We start from the raw sequence: 12954 nt of genomic DNA on the forward strand, positions 1-12954 counted from the left end.
CTTCTCCATAACCCACTTAAACTAACTGGCACTGGTTGCCAGTCCAATCGGAAGCATGGTGTGCTGAATGCCGTCTTCTCCACATCTCTATTGTCCATGACCACCTGCCAGTACCCAGACTTCCAGTCTAACATACTGAACAGCGCCCCTTTCAAAGCATCAAAACACTTTGATGCGCGGTACGCATCTCTCACGGTGCGTGCATTCAACTTCCGATAGTCTATGCACAGTCGTGTGCTTCCTTCTTTCTTAGTCACCATTCCACTCGGAGCCGCCCAAGGGCTATGCGACTCGCGTATAACTTCACTGTCAATCATTCCCTGCAACACCTGTCTTAGGGGTCATATCAGTTTCAACTTTTCGGTTTAGACCGCAGTTACTGCAGTTAACTGTAATCGGTACGGTTCCAAACATAATAATAGGAAGCTGCAAGCAACTGAAATTAACATAATAAAGGCTGGGGGAGACGCAGTTGAAAAATACACAACTTTTCAAACGGAAACAAAGGAATAATTACCATATGCATCCGAATAAAAAAACTTGTTCCCTGATACGAAAGGAAAAATGTTTGTTATTGAAACTTATTCAAAACGTGGGGGTTGTGTCAGAGAGACGTTCAGTTTTGACCTTTAAAATTAACGCAAATCTGGAACAGGTATAAGATGTAATTTACTTTTAACAGCCACTATTTTATTGTGACTTTCAAATGGATCGTAGTTACTTTAGTGTGTCAAGTTTTTAGATCAAATTTAACACGTTGTCAACTGATCGTAAAAGCGCCAAGACATGTTTGTTCTGACATTGATAAAATCAAGTGGTTATCGAAGACGTATATGTATGTCAAAACCCGGATTGAAATAACATGATCGGGACGAGACGACAAAACAGAATCAAAGATTAAACTCGGCATTTACAGTACTAGAATGGAAATACATGACATGTGACAGCTATGTGCATAGTATGAAGGTATGTCATCAATGACCGTGACGGTGAATAAACATAACTTATCTTCATAAAGGCCGCATTTTCCATGTAGTTGTAGGGAAATACTCTCTGGAAGATCGTCCTAAAAAGCACCTTCTCCGGTGCGTGTGTGTCACACGCAACGTAATATTACCGTAATTGGTATAGTACAGGTGTGATGGTTCAAATACCAAAATGGCAACAGTAACAAAAAGACTTCCCTGGCGGTGATGATAAAATACGAACACAGAGCCAACAGATGAGGTTTCAATTGGTACTGGTATTATTATACTCTGCAAACATCAAGTACAATAACGCGGTAAAACTCCACTACTCCAATAACTAGATACTTAAACTCCAATACAATTCAACGAGATCTCCGATCTGACCTCAGTGCTGAACAACTCCCCTATATATACCCACACTGTCTATAAATAGACCATTACATCAGCATAAATAATGAGTCCGGAACATACTACAAATTTCTAGAATGTTCCATTACCTTCTATTGCCTTCTACAGTGTCCTATTACCTATTCAATCAACATCTAAAAATTCCACCCAGACACAGTACGGTTTCTAGAACATTGTCAGTCACACGGAAGTGGTAAACAAGTCGTATGCGACAGTGTGCCCATAGTATATGATCAAGCAGTGCGCACCGGAACAAAAAGGTCAAATAGTTCACTGTTACGTGAGGCATGGAAGTGGTTTTACCTCCACACATGGTAGAGGCCAGGAGGAGTACTATCCTTGAAAAAGTTTAACGGTGCTTTTTGTTCAAATAAATGATCGGACGAGGAATTTACAGCGATTTAATTTTTTTTTATTTTGAACGCAAATTGACCTTCTAAAAGTCGACATATTGAAATCATAGTTCATGGCAAAAATTGGGGGGAAGTAAGAGAAGAATTTGTAGTTGACAGGCATCAAATACTTTATCCAATTAGGGAGACAGATTCACGTTATCGCCGTTTTCTAAAAGACTTGAGCCGGCAAGTGTGGTGACCCGCTCTGCAGATATGGATATTGTTATGTTCTTGAAAATGTTAACGAGTGATGAATAAATTGAGTTTTGTTGAGGAATTTCTAAAACAAACTGGAAATGTTCAGAATTGGCGAAGCGTACACCCACTCATCCCAGAAGTGGAATATGTTTGTAACAGGGTTTCCGTTTGGTCGGAAAGACACAATTGTGATCATTTGAGCCAATGTAAATATGTCTTACATAATATATTATGCTCATTGGGAATATAAACTTTCGCGTAGGTGACGAGCACTTGTCATCATTCGGCCTTTTTAAAAGACACCAGAATCACACGAAGTTTAATATACAAACTGAATTCCTAAAAACAGGATTTTGAATAATATCAATAATACTATTTTATTTAGCTTTTTAGGGCTTCATGAGTTTGGCCATATATGTAGTAGTACTTAGTCTAGACATAACAGTCTCGTATTCATTTTGGCATCCTTGAAACGTATTTTCCTAAATATTTAATTTGTACACAAATTCTCACGTAGTCAATCAAAAAAGAAATAAAAATAAGTTTTCCAAAGAGGGAGTAAAAAAATTAGTGAAATCTACGCAACTTGATAAAAAAAAATTGTGTTTTATATTTATCCACAGTAACCGTAATTTGTCGTTTCGAATTCATCGGTAGACGTAGTGCAAAATGATATCTGTCATATTATTCATGTATTTGGAGTTCACATCACAGTCCCTGTGTTCAGAAATTATAAACGAATAAAGTAAGTCTTATCAATGACAATGCGAGCCCTGATTTTATGTTTTCATAACATTACACGGCCATGCCATTAAAGACATGAAATAGCACGAGAGGTCGTGGTGGATTTATGGCAGATACCAGTATATATAATTTCTGTGTTTTCTACTCTCGGAATGTATTCAGTACGTTATTGTGTTTTCAGCGACAGGAAATTAAAGTTCTGGTAATGACAGCTTGAGATATGCTAAAAACAAGTCATTGAAAATGACACAGTCCCCGTTAAGTTCTCTTTGTGCTCGTCATATTAAAGCGGAGGGGTTGTCGCGAGCGTGTCCTTGAAACTTGAGTTCCAAGTATACAACAGATTGTCAAAACACGTGTTTTGTGTCATAGTAATATGGCCAAAATAAAAACAGCCGTTATTCAGCCATCTTTGATCTGATTATGAAACACACTGATATGTATGATGTATGTGCCAAATACGAATGAAAATGGTACATAAACTGTGGAAATATAGTAGTAAGGCCAAAAAGTCAGATGGCTGTCAATCGGCCATCCTTGACCAGATTTTGAAACAAATTGTCATGGATATGCATCCTAACATGTATAAAGTACATGTATGTGCCAAATTTGAATGAAAACTGACAAAACATTTTCAAAAAACAAGATGGCTGCCAGTCGGCCATTTTGAATCGAATCGCTAAACCACTGCATGTGCATATGTCCCACATAAGGTACTAGGCACATGCAAAGAATGAACGGAATCGGTCCATAGGATTCTGAAATATGACGTTGGATAGACTGACGCAGGGACAGACGGACACATGGACGGTTGGACGGACATGTATCCTAACATGTATGATCTATGTAGTAAATTTGAATGAAAACTGACAAAGCATGTCCAAAATACGACATTTTCAAAAAACAAGATGGCTGTCAGTCGGCCATTTTGAATCGAATCGCTAAACCACTGCATGTGCATATGTCCCACATAAAGTACTAGGCACATGCAAAGAATGAACTGAATCGGTCCAAGGGACTCTGAGATATGACTCCAGACGGACACACGGACGGACGGAGACCGAATTATAAGTCCCCGTTTTCGGACTTCGTCCGAACGGGGACTAAAAAACAGTTCAATACAATTTACTATTCAGGTTTCACAAGTTTTCAGTGACAGGAAGTTAAACATATTTACTTTAATGATAGAGATAATACGGGGTCTTATGTAAGGTATACTTATTTTAGTGCCCTGAGATTGCACACGTTCTTGACATGGCTCTATCTGAATATTGGATGTTTCGTCGTCACACGTCAGAATACAAAACCAATACCGGTACTTTTAAGGGCCATGCAGCACCAATTTAAAATGTAATCATCGTCCCTGAAAGATTTCACAATGACATCCAACGATAATTCCAACCGAGCGTCGACGAGAAAATGCAGGGAAGTGCGGTGTTCATCTACACGAAATAAGAAAACATGTAATAGACACACACACACACACACACACACATTCTGACCTCCCCAAATAGCACGGTTGATGGTTGCCCCAAATAGACGAAAAAATGCAGCTCGATTGTATGATAGAGAAATAGAAACAAAGGTGGCTACAAATAAGAATAATCAAAGAACAGACAATGTTGATGCCCAGTGTTATTTTGCCCGTATGAAATATGTTTTTGGAATTCGCTGCGCAGTTCAAAAATGAAGTCTGTTCTTTGTCTTCAGATAACATGTACACGTTACACGTCAGCACACCAGCTGTAAGCCACTTTTTTTTCTTTCATTGTTGACGACATTCCTAACTTCAATGATCACGACTTTCCGAAGCCTGGATATCTCATAACACCATTGGGCTATTTTGTGCTACAAGATGACGAGACCACTAAGTTCACTTGCGACAGATTAGGAAGAAAACATTATTCTTTTCCATGAACCAGCCCACTGACAGAGATTACCAGGGTCGAAACATGCAACTTTGAAACGCATGTCAACGACTTGCTCCCTGTGTTACGACTGATTGTAGACGGAAAAACCATAATTGTTGACGTGGTTGATGGTGGAAGAGACTATGGAGAGAGACTTGGATGCGTTGATCATCACTTCTTACTGCCCAGGGTACTCTGCTTTTAACATAATATACATGGGCAAAATTGGCTAACGAATTAGGTGGTGATGTTCTCCCTGACACAGTACCGGGCGACAACTGATCGCCATACGATCAACGAAGGCAGTTAACAAAAGACCAGTTGGAAGAAAAAGAATATCAGGTAGGAATATATTTTGTCATTGTATTTCCCAGCCATGCTGGTGGTTTAACCAATAATACACGTACTGCATTATTACAAACTTTAATATGTATTTGAATGTAACTGCTTTATGTTCTTTATATAAATTTATACCTGCATCCTAAAAAGCAATGTCGTAATTACTTTGCCGTATTTCCATCATATTCTATGTTATTATTTGTGTAGGGCAAATACTGTTTTTCTCTATTCACGAGCACGTCGTCTGTAAAATAGTCCACTGGTAATTTATTATGATACCACAGAAAAGCGTGTTTTAAATTGATAATAATAATTTTATTCACTTTGTGGGTCTTTGACAGTGCCCAGAAAACGGTGGACAATTACTGGAACCAATGTCGTTTTAATGGTTTCCCAGAAACATCATCGTATAAAGAGTGTACAGAAATGGAGACATACCACAAATACGACACAGTTCATAATGTGTTAAAGGGGAGCTTGGACAGAACCAGAGATGCAAAATACAAGGTCATTATTGCTGAACTGAGATTCGCAGCCAAACACATCGACAAGGGAACGGGGGCAGTGATTATTTACAAATGCGAGGACGGGGACTGGCAGTACTGTTCAACACATCCAGTCCGAGCAAATAACGCAATGGTCTTCATTCGAGCCAGAAATGGTCATCACCAATACCGAATACAGATCACCCCGGGCATTTTATAACACATTTGGAAGCCATTGCAGTGGATCAGCTGGAAGAAAAGGACTTGTATATGCAGCAGTATAAAGACTTAAAATTGTCCGAATTACATTTTCACATTCCAGGGACAAATATGGGCACAGAAAAATAATCCATTAACAGAACATTAAGGTATATGTAATAAATGAAAAATGTAATTTCGTGTCACTTTTTCATGAGTGTATATAAAAATAGAGGACCTGATTATTGCCCCGCAATGATGCCTGAAAACAATGAATACGTTTGACACAATAAAAGGGGTCACAGAATCGTATACACTTCATTCCTAAAATCTGTCTCGAGACTTCAACATCATGGCAAACAGACGAGCCTCACAACGACCCAAATTTGCGTTAGTTTTATTTCACGCTGACAGCTGTCAGCAGCCCCGTCGACAAAGAAGATAGTAAAGCGGATCATAGAAGAAAAGAAAACAGCTCAGACAAGATGGTTTGATAAGGACAAACAGAAATTGGAGACACTAGACGTCGACATAGTTGCACTATATGGTGAGATATAAACAGGTTTTTATATACACATTTACAGTTCGGCCACGTAGCTGTGTACGTTGTACATTTCTCACTGATTTTCGTAGCTATGGCTCTACATTTCACACCATCGGGCTGTAGTCTGGGCTCATTCATAGCTACTCTTATACAGAGTTATACAGAGATTTGGATTAGTAATATCAGGGAACTGGTAATATGTAACCAGTCTACATGACTAGTATTCGCATTTTTGAACAAACATGTAGACAAATACTACGAGTATCAACAAAACCCTACAGCTGTGTCGCCATTTTTGACATTGACTTGCTGGTATTTTGTGTTTGTTTTTAAACAATTTGTTTTAATTGAACAGCTTGGACCTGTATACTGATATTTTATTTCGTTTTAACCGAGAAAAACGGAAGCATACTTGCACAATAGGTGTTTGTCGGCCAAAACACACTTTTTACTATACTTTATTTGTGCAACACTTCGTTACTTTTCAGGGTAATAGGTTCAATGTTTCATTGCATATTTATTTAATAACACAACAATGACTAAAGAAGTAATACAGCAGTATATTCACTAAAACTCTACGTGGCATCTGTTTGAGGTCTGGCTCACTCCCAACATATTCATTGGTTATTTAATGAGACAACGGGGTTCTATAGTATACATATATAGTTAATGTGATTTTATCCAATTCTTAACTATTCCCATTTGTTCGTGTTTTTCCAGCAACTGACATTTTCTCCACTGTCACCATCACAACCCACAGAACGTCAACTTGGAACTGACAACATAGGTGCAACCCTCAAATTGGCATTGGCCATGATAACTGCTATACAAGACAATGTGTACTGGAAAATGACGTCAGTAAAATAGCAGATCAGGAATATTTTGTGGACGATGGATTTAATTGCACCGACACCAACAACCACTGTCAACCATCCAACGGCTCAACCCACAGTAATGAATTCCGCCCCTACCATCGAGCCAGTCACATCACAACCCACAGGAAACCCTGCTTCAGGCACAGAGATAACAACAAATCCTGCCGAGTCTGTCAATGAGCATGTAACTAGTTAACATCCGTCATCCATAATAGTCAGGAATGTGAGAAACATCGTTGCACCACCAACCACGACACACAGAGACACCATCATTGCAGCACTGAACGGGGACAATATTATTTTAGGTAGTGCCAACAGTGGCATAGAAATGCGATTAAAGACATTCAAACAACTTTTAGCGAGATCTGCAACTGGACAACAGTTAATTCTTAAACTGTTAGATAAACTCTGACAAGGAAGTTCTACGTGTTTCCAATTATACCGGTGGAAAGGCTCGTGTTGGGAAAGACATACTGGTGAAACACATGCTTGGTCTATTAAAAAATGAATGCAATCATAAAACAGGCTTGTCTACAATTTGGATTGAACTTAACGGACGTGCACCGCAACAACAGTGTACTCTGTCTCAGTCTGTTTCCAGGATCCGCTTCTGATCTTCTCTTTCCCCTTCCAAGAAGTTACAGCTTCCCGCAGATGTGCTCGATGATATCGACGGAGAGCCCTTTCACTCTCAACCCTGTACACCCCAAAAACTACTACCTCGTCCCGTGAATTACAGTACAGTGAATTACAGCACAAATAATGTTTATTAAATGATTAAATGTTACAAAAATTACTCTCTGAATAAACGTATGATTACATGTCTAAAAAGAGTATAGCACAGAGTAGTACAGGTGCGACAATAGCCACACAGCATTACACTCACAAGAAAGGTTCCCGCGAAAGAGGTTGGCACAAAGCCAACAAAAGTAATTGACACCACCAACAGTGAGGGCGCCATACAGTTCTAACCAATTACGTGTATGCGTGAATGTACACAGATTATGGGAATACAAGTTGGTGTAACCAGGGGCCCAAGTGCAGCGTAAACATGGGTTACATGTGTTTATTTCTCTTTCTCTGCATATTCAACACACGAAATTCTGAATATCTTGTAAAATAACAAACCAGTAGTATTTTTCAATAATACGGGCTGTTGTATGATTACTCCCTTGATGTTCTGCTGCTGGATATAATTCCAATACTTTTCAGTGTGGAACCAGTAATTGAGTATCTTTCAACCTATTTTTCCATATCACCCTATTACTCCAGTAGTGCTTAACTGCAGGGAATAGGTCATTCTCAAATGGATGTTTTGATAATTTCATACAATCAAACAAAGTCTTGAGTTCCGGATCTTTTAACTGAGCTTGCTGTGAATTCTCATCTGGATATTTCTATGTAGAATTATTGTTTTAATTTTGTTCTACCCTAGTCGTTATCCACACACGTTGATACCATTGGAGAGCCTTTTTTTCGGTTGGGTCAACCACGATTTCAATGTTAGAATACGTACACGTTCTCATCTCTTTAGGATTTCACAACCGCCATTATTAGTGTCAAGGATTCTTTATAATAGGGTTTAGATATTTCTGCACACCATCCAGCTTATCTTTTCTAGCTGAAATAACGTCATCTACGTCACATACAAAACCAAACCAGTTCTCATGGACTCTAAAACGATATTCACACCTTCCAGATAGTAAATCTCACAGGCGCTTTCCATGGCGGTATTCTTTACATCCCGTGTCACTGGAAATCCTTGACAATACATCAGCTTTGGGATGTTTTTACCGGGAAAATGTTCTACTGTCATACTGACTTAATTCTTCCAGAGTTCTTTAAATCGCAATAACCAAGTAAGACTACCATGACCAGTATGAACAATAAAGTGGTTGCCTAAAAGATAAGGACAAAACTGTATTGTAAAACGTACTACGGCGAGCAATTCTTTTCGGGTTGTACAATACCGTCTTTGTTCGCTTGATAATGCAAAGCTTCCACATGAGATCACTCTTCAATTTCTTGGACCTGTATTAATTCTGGTCAAATTGTAGGCATCTGTATCCAGGATAAATGGGTCTACTCTAATGGGTACTGGAGATGAAATTAATGGGTTTTTTATTGCGTCAAAAGCCACCTGTTGTTGTTCTTAACATTTAAGGGGTTTAAGGGTTTCGAACCAGTGATACTATACAATGGGGTTGCCAATTTGGCATAATCCTTGATAAAGGACTAATGATAATTTGCCAAACCCGCAAATCGTTCCACCTCTCGGCACCAAAGGACATTTTACGAAAATTATCCCTATGCTGGCTATCTGGTTCGATAGGTACTTGCCAATATGCAGAATTGGCATTCAGTTTCGAAAACCATTTGTTACCTGATTCTTCTACTAATGGTAGGGGAAACATCTTTCACAGTGACATTATTCAACACACCATTGCACTTTACCATTTCGTTTTCTTACCTACACTGGAGCCGACGCCACTCGGACACTGACGGTTGAATTACACCAGACTCTAGCATAGTTTTGAGATGTGCTTCTTCTTCTTGTACAAAGCAGTAGATCTACATAGTTGTTGTTTTATGGGCTTACTGTTGTCTGTATCAATGCGTTGATACAATTCTTGAAGATTTGCCTAGCATCACTTTCATACTATGGATATACAGGTTTTTTTCCACCTGTGTATGGTAGACCAATTTCTCAATAATATCTATTCGCCATAGATTGTAAGTATTACAAGGAAATAAATGAATAATAATAATAAACTTTCAATAATCTATGGCAGGGAAACAGAAATAGCACAATATGGCTAGTCGAGTATGTTTCCCTAAAATATATTGGAAAATATTTATTAAGGTATATGACGAGGGCATTTGTGACATAAATGATAACAAGTCATGAATGACTAGCCTTCGCTAGTTGTCATTCTAACGTTGCATGGACATAAATTGCAAACATGATTTCTATGGCATTTTCAAGTTTATAGCACTCTCCATGTAGGTCAGCATTATTCTCAGCAAGGAAACCAGATAGCACCAAACCAGTACAACAGGTAAAATGACAAGGAAGTATACAAATCAGATCTGTAAATATGTAGAGTCTGTTTGAATAAACTAGTTAGTGGCCCTGGATTAGTTTCAATATCTCTAATAAGGACAAGATTACTTCTCATACGACAATAATACAAATAAAGTGCAAAAATCCAGACAAATATTAGTAAGTTTTTATTATCATACATTAATATTAACAAATCATGTGAAATATTATGTACAGAGAAACACATATTTATGCTTTGGTTGACAGCAGTAAAAAAAAGAGGACCTGCGAAACTTTATACAATTGTCAGACACACAGCGAATATTACCAAAATGTTTTTGTAATACATGCAGTTCCAGTGGCTTTGCTTTCTGAGAAAACATTCTGGCTCTGCACCTGCGAAAAAAACATTTAGTCCAAATTAAGCAGAGGTTGTAGTATATGTGCTCCCATTGGCTGTTAGATTTAATTAAAAATGTGAGTCTTTTTAGTACGAAAAAATATTACCTAATAAATTTATACCAGTGAGAAAGAAATTGCAGTTCACACTGTACTATTTTAAACATGTTCTACCAAAGTCTAGGATGAACTAATTCACCAGTCTGAATTCACTCTGACTTTGGATAGGCAAAAACAATCCAGAACTCCGCAAATTTCTTCAGGACCGTAGTATAACTTGCAGCAATGTTCATAAAGCTAAACATTTTGAACTTGTTGAGTTAGGAAACGAGTTAAATGTTCGCCAAGAGTCAAACAATCGTCGTACTGTAAAACACGGTGAGTCGACGATAACTCTGGTAGATCTGTGTAACGTAAAATCTTCATAAAAGACCTTCATACTTTGCCTTTGTTTGAAATAGCTGATATGTTCGCATATTTGTTGCATCGAAGTGACTGGACTGAAAGAATATCGACTTGATAATGGTTATTTACTTCATCATTTTCGTAAAGCTTCATCATGTGCAGAATACAGAATTTATTTTCTTTATGGCAGAGTGTATTCGGCAATGGTCCATGAAGGAAAATCCTTACAAGCCATGGTTTATTATTAAATCAAACTCTAAAATAGTTTCTGGTGTAACTGTGTAGAGTAAGTTTGATTTAATATTTTATTCACCAGGCGATCAGCAGATGCAGTTATCATAAATGGACACACGTTTTTTCCTTTCGTAGTTATTTTAACTTCAACTTCGCAACGAATGCCATCATAAGGATTCTGAACAAGAAGATCGATGTGGGAATCGGCAACGAGCGAATTTTCCATCAAATCCGGCTCAATGTTTTCGTTTGCGCTCGTCTCGGGAAGCTGACAGAGTCTTCGTTTTTCAATTGATGTATAACTGGGGTTGAAAGACGGCTGTCTCCAGTTATTGAACTAAAAAATACTGGCGCAGGATGGAAAATGCCGTGAACAAACCCGGGAATATAGCTTGGCGTCCACTCAGGTTCCCGACGACGCATTCGAGTTCACTGGCGTTGAAGTATTGATTTCTTGGACAAAAGAAATGTATGAAAAGTTACGCCTTTCATCTCAGGATATTTCGCTGTTTTTTTCTTTTTAATCGAACCCCGGGAATGGCCTGGGGCATTACAATACCAGTTAACCATTTTGACCAATTCTTGCAAAAAATAAGACTTCGGCAATAGTATATTGCTTACAGCAGACGCTGCTTAAATTTCAACCCCACCATGCACCACGAACGTTGAACGGACTGTCATCCGTTACTTTGAGAACGCCATCTATCGAATTTCGTGCGAAAAATAGTAACTCGGAAATTAAGAATTTAGTTTGACTTCACTTGAATTCAGTGTGAGACGAGAGGCCATATCGAACCTCAAAGCGTAGCTGCCGGGTCGTGTTCATATTTACTAACATAGGGACATTGACGCTGTAGTTCGGTGTCTTCTACACCGATTATTGTTGCCGTATACCTTTTCCATGTTTGTGATCAAATAAAAATCAAAGAAAGCTTAGAAAGAACTCCCGTGTGCTGAGAGTATTGGAGACACAAATTACTTGAACTTGAGATATTGATGGAAACGCAGAAAACTAATTATGCAAATAAGGTAACTAATATGAACAGATTTAAGTGTAAAACTAATAAGGTCTGCACAATGTACCAAGTTTCATTGAAATATGATTAGAACCAAAAAATTAGTAATTATTATGCTAATTAGAAAATTAATATGAACAGATTTTAACCCAAAATTAAGGACGACGTCAATCGGATAAAAAACGATTTTATTATTTATTAATAAAATCAAAAAAATATTGGAGTATTTGTAATTCGTTTTTTTTCTCATCCAATCATGGACAAAAATGAAAAAAAAACATCCAAGACGAGAAAATGGTTTGGTCCGAGTGTAAAGTCTTTTTACACCCATCCGACAACCAACTACTACGCCATACTACTGTCGGATTATCAGTTTGTATTTAATAGTGAATGTAATCTGACGCCATGGTAAATATTTATCAATTAAGTTTCATAGGGGGGGGGGGTTTGGAAAAAAACTAAAGGAATTAAGTTTTTTTATTCTACATTTAACTTTTGATGTTGTCCCTTAATTAGGCTGTCTATTGTCCTAGAGCATTTATGTACCAAGTTTTATTCAAATGTGATGATCAATACTTGAGATATCAGTATTAATTAATTATGCTAATTAGGTGATTAAGAAGCATAACTATTTACCAAAAACTAATATGGTGTATAGTCCTAGGTTCATTGAAGTGTGATGGTACTCTTTAAAAGTGTCATTAAAATCCAATGAGTGGTTCTTTAAAAATCAGTTCAACAGCCATAGAACATCAAAAAATTATTTATCCCAAAATTAATCAGGTCTCTGCAT

General features: G+C 37.8%; 1 long non-coding RNA gene across 1 annotated transcript in view; it reads right to left on the reverse strand.

The window, feature by feature from the left end:
• Positions 1 to 10282: 10282 nt before the first annotated feature.
• LOC144360711 (uncharacterized) overlaps positions 10283 to 12954 on the reverse strand; it is a 28515-nt gene continuing 25843 nt past the window's right edge. Inside the window, exon 3 of the long non-coding RNA XR_013422291.1 lies at positions 10283 to 10503. This is a non-coding gene — a long non-coding RNA (uncharacterized LOC144360711). The remainder of the gene's footprint in view (positions 10504 to 12954) is intronic.

The sequence above is a fragment of the Saccoglossus kowalevskii genome, chromosome 3 (genome assembly GCF_978046115.1).
Source record: "Saccoglossus kowalevskii chromosome 3, keSacKowa6.1, whole genome shotgun sequence".
Classification (NCBI taxonomy): Eukaryota; Metazoa; Hemichordata; class Enteropneusta; family Harrimaniidae; genus Saccoglossus; species Saccoglossus kowalevskii.